Consider the following 12,043-nt stretch of genomic DNA (forward strand, 5'->3'; position numbering starts at 1 on the left):
AATTCAGCCCTGCTAGGTGACCAGCACCTCCCATGACTTGTGGATTTCATTCTCCATCATACATCCTTACACAAACCACACCACTTCTGCCACCTCGCACTGGGCCCAGCAGCTGCCCTTTCTGTCCACACTTGCTTCTTCCAGGCTGGACTGAAGCAGAGAAGAACAACTAGAAAAAGGTGAAATGATGGCAACCGCAAGGGCAAGCACAGAAGACACAGTAAAGGCCCTGATGTGCCACAGCTGCTTATGACAAGTGAGGGCTCCCGCTCAGCTGTCTGCATACCAGAGCCTCCTCCAAGGCCGATCATAGAACCATAGAATAGTTAGGGTTGGAAAGGACCTTAAGATCATGTAGTTCCAACCCCCCTGCCATGGCAGGGACACCTCACACTAAATCATATCACCCAAGGCCTCGTCCAACCTGGTCTTGAACACTGCCAGGGATGGAGCATTCACAGCCTCCCTGGGCAACCCATTCCAGTGCCTCACCACCCTAACAGGAAAGAATTTCCTTCTTATATCCAATCTAAACTTCCCCTGTTTCAGTTTTAACCCGTTACCCCTTGTCCTATCACTACAGTCCCTAATGAAGAGTCCCTCCCCAGCATCCCTATAGGCCCCCTTCAGATACTGGACGGCTGCTATGAGGTCTCCACGCAGCCTTCTCTTCTCCAGGCTGAACAGCCCCAACTTCCTCAGCCTGTCTTCATACGGGAGGTGCTCCAGTCCCCTGCTCATCCTCGTGGCCCTTCTCTGGACTTGTTCCAACAGTTCCATGCCCTTTTTATGTTGAGGACACCAGAACTGCACACAATACTCCAGGTGAGGTCTCACAAGAGCAGAGTAAAGGGGCAGGATCAACACCCACAAGGCAACTCACTTGGTACCTCAATACCAATGATCACAATTCGGTTGCAGCAGTTCCTCCTGAGGGGAAGCAAGAGCTCAAGCCCAGCTGGGAATCCAGAAAGACAGCATCTCCCAACGTTCATGAACTGGGAAACTTATTTCAAAGGAAAAACAAAAGAATGGCTAAAAACACGACCTGCTGTCTCTGAGTGTTTTATCCCAAATAAGTGAATCCAGAATGAGAACAGATGATGCATTTTCCCCACTAGAAAAGGCTTTTCCAGCTGCAAGCAGACAGTACCCACACCATGCCCCTAAGCAACCCGCCTGCTGCAGCAGGAGACCACAGCAGTGGCCAGCAGCAAGCTGAGCTGAGCAGGTCTGGGTCTGGCTGATCTCCAAAGCCACGTACTCGAGGGGAGCTCCACCTCTGAAACAATGCTCAGCATTTCCTAACAGAATATTGCCATTAATAAAATGCATTTGCCGTTAGAGTTCTCCAGAGACACTAAGTCAATGTTAGCTGGCAGCGCTGCTTCCACACACCAGCAATTTCAATCTCTGCTGTGCTCAAACCATCACCATCCACTCTTTTTATGGCTCTGCTCCAAATTATTTTGTCATTGCTCCAATCAGAAATGTTTCCTGCCTCTATAACAAGTTTATCAACACTGGATATGAACCACATGGCTCCCTGCCCGTCTCCTATCGCAGAAAGCTACAGATTAATTTTATAGGAATCCAAACACCCTATTAAACCTGCTACTACCTACTGCTGATAAAAGGGCTGCATGTGAAGGAGCGTGTGTTAAGCATGCAATTAGGGGCAATGACACGCAAAATTACACATGCGGGGAGATGGAATCTTTCCAAGGCGTGTGCTGGAAACTGCAGGTGCCCCTGAAAGAAGGACCTAAAGGACTGAACCCTGTCCACATGTGGGCTGGTTCTGTGCTCATTCCAAGGATGGAAACTTGCGAGGTTTGCTGTCGTTGCTGGCTTGCAGAATGACCACCTAGAACTTGATGTTGGCCAGCTATGTCCTTCAGTGATGAGGAGGCTATACAAGAATCCTACTCCTCTGCTGCCTGTTGATTGTCAGTGTTATGGGACAGAACAGACCCTGGCCCAAGTCATCTCCATTAGGACATCCAGGGGACAATCTCCCAGTCCCCAAAGGCAACCCCTGGCAGGATGCAGAGTTGCATTTCACACCGTGCTAATGCAACAGCACCAAATACATGGGTGGAAGGTGACATGGCCAAACACAGGAGAGAGTTCAAAGACTGAGGCTGGGGTAAGGACAGGAGGCTCACTCAGTGCTGGAGCCAGTGCTGTTGTGAGAACCCTCATTCACAGAGGAGCAGCAACCCAGACACTTCTCTGACTGGACCTACCCATAGCAGCTGCCCCTGGCAGCAGCATGTCACACAGGACTTAGCCTGTGTGTGAACACCACCTCCAGGAGGTAGGGCTGCGAAGGCAAAGCCATGTGATGCAGAACTTACTTCAACAGATGCTGAAACTTTGTTTGCTAAAGTCTTAATCCTTTCCTTTTCCTTAAATCTGTTGTCTTTAGAAGCACAAGTAGAGACTGAGGAGACAAGGAATTCAGTCAGGTCACAGGTCAGTTCCCACAGCCAATGGCTCCAGCTTTCTCTTTGCATCTTTCACCTAAACTCCTTTACACGTCCCTCTCAGCAGTGACACATCTCAGACAGTCCTTGTGCAGCACCAGCATTATGGGCACCAATCTGCCTGCACCTACACTTACCCTGTTTCAGTGCTGACCCTCCCACAAGGCAGCAGGCCTGGGCGGGCATGGCTATGTGGAACCTGTTGGCTCTGCATGCTGAGCATCCCACGTTGCCCTCTGCTACCACACCATGGCTTCATCTTCTCCATATGCTCCTGCTCTGCAGCAGCCACTCCTGCTCCTCGCTTGGGGAATCAGCCCATATAACTGTCCTATTTTCCATGTTCTTCAGACAGCAATTAAAATGCCATTTTGCTGAAAATACTCCTCCTCCTCTTGAAAAGGTGAAGCGCAAGGGGCCAGCTGGCTGGCTCAGGCAGCCAGGAATAGAGCAGGGATCTGCAGTGCAGCTTCCCACGCCAGCACAGGTTGCTGAGAAGCAATTATCAGCCTCCCAAACTTCAAGCCCTTAAAAATCAACTCAACCAATTCCAGCAGGGTAAGAACAGGCAGCTCCAGACTCCGCATCACAGCAGAAGTATTTGGGTTTTTAAAACATGTGATGATGGTTCTGTATCCCTAAATATCACTCTGAAGTCAAAACCTACCTGGATCCAAGCTTCTGGTTGGTACATGAGAGGAAAAAGGGTTGGTTACACAACACAGTGCTGGACTGCAGAACCCACGCACACCAAACCAACCAGCCTGGCTCAGGTCTGTCTCTGCTATACCAAGAGAGGAGAAATGACTGTTGGAGGGAAATGCATGTGAAGCCTGGACCTCACAGGCCAAAGAGCACGCTCAGCAAGGAACATACTAACACCAGGAGCAAAGGATCCTCCAGCAACCAGCGTGGTCCATTTCTATCATCAATACTTGGTGCACTTGCTAAGCTGGTCGTGCCAATACCATCTCCCTGGCTATTGACAGGAGGAGATTGCCTTCTTTCATGCCTTCACACCAATAATTGCACAACAACTATAAAGAGCAAATTCCTCTGTCCTGGGAACCTGTTCCAACCACACAATCCACCCAGTAACAGCAGAAACCAGTTACAAGCAGCCAGCCTCCAGGGTATCTGTTTCTACTTACAAGAGTCTACTGCATCACCAAGCAATGAAGGCTCCATGCAAGGGTAAGAGCTTGTGACCATACTCAAACCACTGTTCTTTATTCTAGGAGCACCAGAAATGTTTCTAGACCAAGAAGCTACATAAAAACCCAGATGTACCCACAACCCTCAGGGCTCAAACTGAGCACCTGCCAGAAACCCATGACAAGGTCAAAAGTATGCGACAACCCATCACTTTGTGCAGCTTGGGAAGGCTTCCAGCTGGATAGATGAATCCCCCTGCTTGACCTGCCCCAAATCATCCAGCTCCTTCCTGCCCTTTTAGCCCCAGAATACTGCAGGCTCTTGTGGATGGGCCATTTGCACAAACAGAGGTTGGAGCAGCAGGGCCGAGGACCCGAACTTGGCATTGCCAAGAGCCCCACTACAATTCCTGTCCTAAGATGTTCAAAGAACTGTATAAACACTGCCTGACTGAGGAAAAAATACCTTCTAGGCTCTCGAAACGTAGGAGGAGGTCTGGTTCAAAACACTGCACTAAATTAGCAAGCCTGACAATGAGATAAAAGCCCCTTCAAGGGAAAGGATCAGAAGAGAGTAAAATTAGTCCAAGTGAGATCAAAGACAAAGGAAATCAGGAATGTTAAGTGCTTACAGAAGCTGCTGACTACTTCCAACCTCCATCCTTCACCATAGTGACAGGAACGGATACAACTCTGTTTAAACACACAGCACACGCTCGGCAGCCTCCTCCTCACCTTCACCCTCTTACCTGCCGGAGGTAACGTTGTGATGAATGCAGTGAAGACTACCCAGAACAGCCACTGCCTCAGACTGCAAATACAGGACTCCAACAGACATCGATGACAACATGAAGACAGGCTTCAAGTCAGAAGCCAGGCTGCCTTTTTGTGTACCAGTTCAAGGCAGGTTTCAGCTCCAGACCTGTACTTCGGACCCAGAGGGCTTTTTCCTTTGCCTCCTCCTAGATGTAGTTTCAGTCATGAAAGCTCACCAGAACTGTAAGTTTTCAGCTCATGAGTTGCTAAATTGAGGCCAAGGAACCCTGTACAGTGGTGCCCTACAGAGAGCAACATCACATATACATTCAAAGCAGGCTTTTACATCACAGCACACACTGCCTGCCTACCGCCCATCCAGAGACAACCCAACACAACTGAGGACATCTCAAGGTACTTCTCTGGGTGAAAAGAGGACAAAAGCAGAGTGGTGAGTTGTAAGAAGGGAGGAACTGCACGGCCCATGTCCATCCAGTCCTGGGTAACAGCAGAATTCGCACCAAACTCCACTAAGCCCAGCAAAGTGCTGAGCTATTCCAAGGTGGACATCACTGGCTTTGAGACTGTAAATGTGCAAATACACACTTACATGTAGTTCTATACCACACACACATGCAGTCACACACACAGAGTTCTGGGGGAATGCAGATGTATTCCAGCGTACAGCATGCCCCAAAATGGTGGGTCTTTGATGCAGCAAGTTAAAAGCATTTTGTTTCCATGAACATTGTATTTTCTGACTCAGGCTCCGCAGGGTTTCTTTACTCTCTCCTGTGTTGTTAATCCCTAGGCTACATTGCACACAAAAACAGCCCAGGAGAAAAATGTTCTCCTCCTCCCATCTATTTCCTCACTTCCATCAGCCATCCATCCACCTCCAGTGGCCAGGCACAGTGAAGTAAACAGTCTCTTGTTGAGTGGCATAAAAACCCAGGGCGATTCAGACGAACAAAGGCTGTAAAATCTTCAAGGCACCAAGCTGTTTTGTGCCCTCATGGGAGCACAGCCCCTGCCAGCAGCGGGCTTCATTCCACATCCAAGCAGGCATCTGAAAATCCACATTAAACCAGCCAACATCTCCCTTCCCAAATCACCCGTCTCAATGCACAGCCAAAAAATACCTTCTATCATCTCCTCTCCCTGACACCAAAAGGAGGCAGGAAAAGCCCAACTTACCACTGAGCAAAGGGGAAAAAGAACCAGCTCTGTTGGGTTTATAAGTTCAAAACTATAAATAACCAATGCAACACAGATTTGACCGATTGCTGACAACACAACCACTTGGTCAGAGGCAAGACCCTCAGAGAAGTGTTTTCACATCCAAGACACACAATACTTTAAGCCCATAGATCTGTTGGGAGCTTGCACACCATGGCTGAGAATAGCACACAACCTCACTTGTGTCCTTGTACATCAGGTTATTTCCCTTCCATGGGATTTAACCACTTAAATCAAGGAGGGAAGACCTAGACAAGGGAGATGCTTGTCCTGGTGACATTTTGGCTATCAGCAGTAAACACGCCCTTGAGCTCTGTTACACAGCACGAGCAAATAACATGTTACTGTTCAACAGGAGACAAATGGCTTTGTTTGGAGGAGGATGAGGTGTGTTTCAGCAATTACTTCAAAATCAAAACACTCAGGCATAAGCCAAAAGGGATGCATTTCTGTGCTTCTGGTTTTGTACAGCACATAGCTGTACAAGCCCCGAGTAAGGTCGTGAGTAAACTTACTGCCAGCTCCCACACAGCACATCACCACGAGGACATACATACACGAGGCCATACAGCTGGTTCAGACAGACAGCATGTGCCCCAGCTCCAAATCCAGCACTGCTATAAACTCAGCAGATTAACCCATCCCAGTTACACAGCACAGCTCAGGCTCTTCTCTACTGGTGTGAGAACAACCCCAACAGCTCCATGGCCACAACCTTGTCACCAACCACGCTACCACCCAAAGGGGTTGTCCCAAAGGCAGCCAGAAATGTTGTATCTGGGGGAGATGCTCTTGTCTTCTCTTCAACAAACTGATTCAGCTACGGGAAGTCAAGGAGATTTAGGCACATACAATATCCCAAGGCACAAACATTCCTACAAACCCCAGCCCATTCCCACAGACACCCAGCCCAGCGATTACAAGGTGTAGACCTTCACTGCAAGGCAGGGGTGACCAATCTTTAGCACAGCTGAGAGGCCCCACAATCAACTCAAGGACAGGACCCAACCCAAAGCAGCTAAACCGCTGACAGCTCCCAGTGCCTTCACGTGAAAACCCTCAAACACTTCCAGCCCAAAACAAATAACACTGCACGGAGCCAGACAGGACCCATTACGGCACAGGCCTTGGGAGATTAATACTTCACAGAGAACAAAGTACAAGGGTTTCTAATCTGACACACATCCAGAGCTGACATCACTTCTAGTTCTTGGCAGCCAGAGGTCTTCCTGGGGAGCTGCTGTTGTGCTGCAGGTCCCACAGCCTGGAGCCTGGCCAGCGCGTTTCCTATTCCACACACATCTGGCACTTTGGAACTGGCTTGTGCACCTTGCAAAGCTCCAGCCAAAGAAAACCTTCCCAGGAGCAAGGGAAGTGGCTCAGCGGAGCACCGGGTCGCCGTGTGTGCTCTGTGGGATATCGGGCAGCAGGAGGAAAGGGCTCCTCTCTCCCCTCCGCATCCCACACGAGGTGGCAGGAATACAAAGTGCAGTTGAGCCTCTGCCCTGTCGCCTGTCTTAATTTATGTATTTATTTTGGATGCTGAACTCGTGGAGCTCAACAGGCACAATTAATCTCATTTAATCAGGAGGGAACAGCACAGAAGAAAAGTGGACTTACTACTTCCCAAGGGTTTTCCTACCGCTCAGCAAGCCAACTACTGTGCCATTGTTCTGCTCAATGTAACCTTCTGCTGATGCTCTTCAGAGGCTCTTAGAGCTGTAGAAAATCTTTACATTCTCATTGTGTAATTCAAAGGGTGACTATACTTCAGTGTGTCCCCATTAAAGCAACACAAAGCCCTCTTTCTTCTTGGAAACCTTAGCATTGACAGTTAAAAGTCAATAGCTTGGTCTCAGCCTGTTTTTAGGGCAACTGCACTTGGCAAGTGGTGACCCAGAAAGAAATCTGGATGCAGGTCTCTGACGAAGTCTGCACTCTGGGTGCTCAGAAACATCAGCACTGAAAGCAGAACTGGAGGAGCTCTGGGGCTGGAGCACCCAACCGCCATGATCTCTGTAGAGCAGGAAGCTGAAAGAGGAGCTGAGCACCTAAATCCCTTTGTGCATCAGGTCTTCAGCCTCCTCATGGCAAAGTAAACCAGAAAACATTTTTCCACTCACTTGTTAACAAGGCCTGTGAGACAGAGAGGTCAAGAGCTCTACATTCCCTTCCCGGTTACCAGATGTTACTGGAACTTTCCACCTTGTATTGGCAACACAAACAAGCTAAGAATAAGAAAGTTACACTTTCAGCCTCTGTTCAGCCTCTCTGGAACAAAAGCCTCCTAAAACTATCTCCAGGGCTGGTGGAAAGACCATTTTATTAACACTTTGACAGCCATGTACAGCAGAGTGGTTCCAGTACTGAGCAGCACCCACCAGTGGGAAGCAGGCTGCCTTCTCCTCATCCTGCACGGAAGCAAGCTAGATGGTTTATTTAATAATGCAACAACTCCCACTGCTGCAGGAATATTTACCCAGCTGGCAGCAAGGGACTCTCAGATCATCCCCTGTCACTAAGCAGATCCCAGCCTTTCATGAGCAGCTGGGTGCCAGACCAGCACTGTGCAGCAAGAGATGGCACTCGGAGACCATCACAGCGTCCTTGCGTCAAGGGGTAGGATACAACTGGGTTGGACAGAGCTTGGAGCAACCTGGTCTAGTGGGAGGTGTCCCTGCCCGTGGCAGGGGGTTGGAACTAGATGAGCTTTAAGGTCCCTTCCAACCCAAACCATTCTGGATTCTATGAGCACTAACCGGGCAAGCTCAGCTCCATCCACACACAGTCCAGTGGAAATGCCCTGGAGCTGGCTGCTGAGCACAGGCTTGGCCATCCCATAGCCTAGACCAGTCTCAACAGCTCAGTAAAGTATCAACTGATTTGTAGAGAGGACTAAATACTCCAATGCTTCTGTAGAAGCATCAGGTTTGCCAAATACCTTATTTGTGTCTACAGATAATGCCTAACAGATAAAAACAAAACCAGCTCTCACAACTGAACTCAGTTTCATTGACATGTGTTACTCTGATGTATCTCTCTGCAAACAAATGGTCCACAAAGATGAAACAAATCAATAGCAGTAATAATTTATTCATCATGTTGAATTGCCGATGGCAATCATAATGGTAAAGTGCTTGACTTTTTCACGAAGGTTAAACCTTGGTATTTTCTCCTCTCTGCCCCCAAGAAATGCTTCTGAAACAGCAGCTGAAGTTTAACAAGTCGAGGTTTTGGCTTGCTCTAATCTCTGCCTTTTTCAGGTCTTGTCCCCAGGGAGTCCTGCACTACTGAGAGCTGTGTACAGCATGATCAGCATCAGCCCCTCTTGAATTTAAGGATGCTGATTTAAATTGCCAAAGTGACTTAAGCACTAAAATCACTGAAAACCTCTTCACAATCTCTGACACTGCAGTCCCAGGGAGGACTGACCTGCCTCTGTCCCTCTCCCCCTGCTCCACAGCAAGCACACTGAACTTCAAACTTCGCTCTAGGAATATGTCTGAGGAAGCCTCCATCTCCCAGCTGTCCTCTTTCCCTTCTCAAAGGGCTCAGAAGGAACAGCTTGAAACGACCTCTGCAGAAGCTGCTGCCAGCGTGGGATGCACGGGGAGCTCAGGTCAGAGCCTTAGGTTCGCATTCATAAATCTGCAGTGGAGAGGCATATTAAAATCACAAGCTTGAACAAGCACACTGGAACAATAACACATCAGAGTCCTGTAATTGGGCCCTGAAATACACTTAGTGAAAAATACAGACCAGCTGCAATGTTGGAAATGCTCCTAATGCAATCCAAGGTAATTATTGGTAACAGACCATCAAACAAGTGCATTAATATGCTCTGATCAGAGAGAGAATCAGATGGACAGTCTGGCACAGCAGCTTGTACCTGCAAATTATGTAAATTATTTGAAAGAGCAAAGCCCCAAAGCCCTAGAAACACTAACTCTAATGAAAGTTATTAAATGCTATTTTTGTTATCTGCTGGTGTTAACATTAGAAGGCCCATTTGCTGTGGTGACTGTAATTTTGCTGCTGAGCAGCAGTCCGGGCTGAATAAGCCTGATAGTTGCCATTTTCAAGGACCACATCACACAAGAATGCCTTGCTTAGATTTGCATGATTTCATGGGCAACATTTAAACACATAACTATTTCCTGCAGTTTTCACTGATGTTGGAAAGGAAACCCAGTCATTCTGCTTTTGTTAGATGCAGAAGCTCTTGATTTTAGTTCATGCATCACATAAACATGAGCTGCAAACAACACAGGGGAGTTTGAAACAAGACCTCCTGTTACAACACCACCTATTTTTGCACTTGAACTATTTAAGTTTAGTGTATTTTTAGGATATACTTTCATCTCTCCATGCCTGAGAAAGCTTCAGTATCATGCCTCCTGAGAACAGTCGCTTAACCAGAAACTAATATTATCAAATAAAATATATTAAGATCCTTCACCTGTGGGCTACAGTTAAAACTCGTAAGCATGTTTTGTAGCTCTTTTCCCCTGGGTTAGTGGCTTTGTATATTTCAAAGATACAAACACATTAAACTGAAAGATGTTCAGTTCCAACAGGGAGTTATTTCATGTCACTCTCACCACCCTATAGTGGAAAGAAAAATAAGCATCACACCCAATTTCAAACCTTGGGAAAAGTCAATACATGGAGGAATGACACAGCGTCCCCACTGCTAGTTTGAAACTAGCACCCAAACTTCCCAGCAAATAAACCCCATCCTCTCTACCAAACAATTCTTTAGCCTTTGCAACTCAAACATTTATACACAAAACGCCCTGTAAAGCTCTGGAGCAAACTGACAGAGAACATCCCACCTTTACCTCACCTTAAAAGGCTAAGAGGAACTTGGGCCACACTTTCTAATTTCCAAAGACAGCCACACACTGGCCAAGGGGGTAAATATTAACCCTGTGATAAGGTCAAAACGTGGGGATTGCAGCTTGAGCATCCTAACACCACAGACATGTTTCCAGCTGTGATGTAGGACCCAACACACCTCATCCACCTCCAAGCAAAGGCTCAAACCCAATGAGAGCCAGTGGATTTCATGGCCTGGTTCATTGTCCATTTTGCTTCCCAGCAGGTCTGCCACGTTGTGCATCACCAAGAGCTGCAAGAAAGCTTGGCAGCAAAGAGGAAGAGCCTGGTACAGCGAAAGGAGGATGTGAGCCCTTTGACTCTGCCCTTGCTTGGGTTTACAAAGCCTGTGCTTCCGAGTGTCAGCTTGGCCCATCAGCCCTAAATCACCCACCACAGCGATATGCAAAGAAGGAAGGCGATGACAACAGCTGCTCTAATTTATTAGTTGTCTCTGCTCACGCTCACCAGCCCTGCACTGCTCCGTTTGCAACCAGACGGAAACGACGAGTGTGACTCGAGGCAGCGGGAAAAACACTTCTCCACCACGTGTCCTTTCCCCTTCACAGGCGCCGCTTCCAGTTGTCTTGCCTGTCATGAAAAGGAACTTACAACGCGGCGCTGACTGATGTACTGTAATCAATACAAACAGCCATGAGATCCCCTGGAAAGGATGTGGAAGAACGGCTCAGCGGCGGTATTTCCGAGTGCAGGATACACCGGAGCAGCACAGTCCCAACTCTCCCGAGTATTTCCACTATTTACACCGAGATCAGAAAATTAAAATGATATTTTACGCTTAATGGCTCGAACAAGACCCGTGAAGTCCCTCTCTCGGTCCCATTTACAACACAAACGCCAATGACAGAGCAGCAGATGGTCAGAAACACTCCCCTAGAATATTCAGGCGATTCAACTTGAATCTGTGCCCAAATCATTTAACTTTAATGGATTCTTTCATTAACAACCAAAGAAAGGGAATATGGTTGCCAGGACATTAAAATCACTTTTTCAATTATACTGTTATAAAATCGAACAAATTAGCTGTAATTCTTAGCTGAAGCCTAAATGGAAGCACGACTTTATGAAAGAAATGAAAATTGATTTGGATTAGTGGGCATCAAGGGCTTTTTAAAAATTAACAAGATTCTTATGACTTCATAGCATGGATGGATTAGCTGGAGGTTTCACTGCCCTGCCTTTGCTACCTGCCAAAGCATGGCAGCTGGCTTCACAGCATTCGTTACAGCGGGTTTTAATTAGACTAAAGGGAGAGGATGCAAGGATGGAAGCTGGCAACAGAATCCTAGAGAAGCTGGGTGGTGTTTGAGTTCACCTTTTGGACCTGGCCCAGCAGGGTCTTGGCAAAAACAGGGAAATCAAAACCTCTTAAGCTTTAGCAGGTTGCATTACCTTGCTTGGGGTGGTCTTGCTGGAAGATCAAGGCAAAACTGTGCTGGATGCTTCACAAACACAAAAGAGAAATCAAGTCCAAGATGTGCCCTGTGAAGAGTGGGCAACTTGAAT

The 12,043-nt window shown here is 47.6% G+C and overlaps 1 protein-coding gene across 3 annotated transcripts in view; it reads right to left on the reverse strand.

Moving 5' to 3' along the window:
- Window positions 1-12,043, reverse strand: part of IGDCC4 (immunoglobulin superfamily DCC subclass member 4) — an 89,171-nt gene that overhangs the window by 58,485 nt on the left and 18,643 nt on the right. The gene's annotated exons all lie outside the window — the stretch shown is intronic.

Source organism: Pezoporus occidentalis, unplaced genomic scaffold (assembly GCF_034315485.1).
Source record: "Pezoporus occidentalis ecotype Australia unplaced genomic scaffold, CSIRO_AGI_Poc_V1 ctg72, whole genome shotgun sequence".
Classification (NCBI taxonomy): Eukaryota; Metazoa; Chordata; class Aves; order Psittaciformes; family Psittacidae; genus Pezoporus; species Pezoporus occidentalis.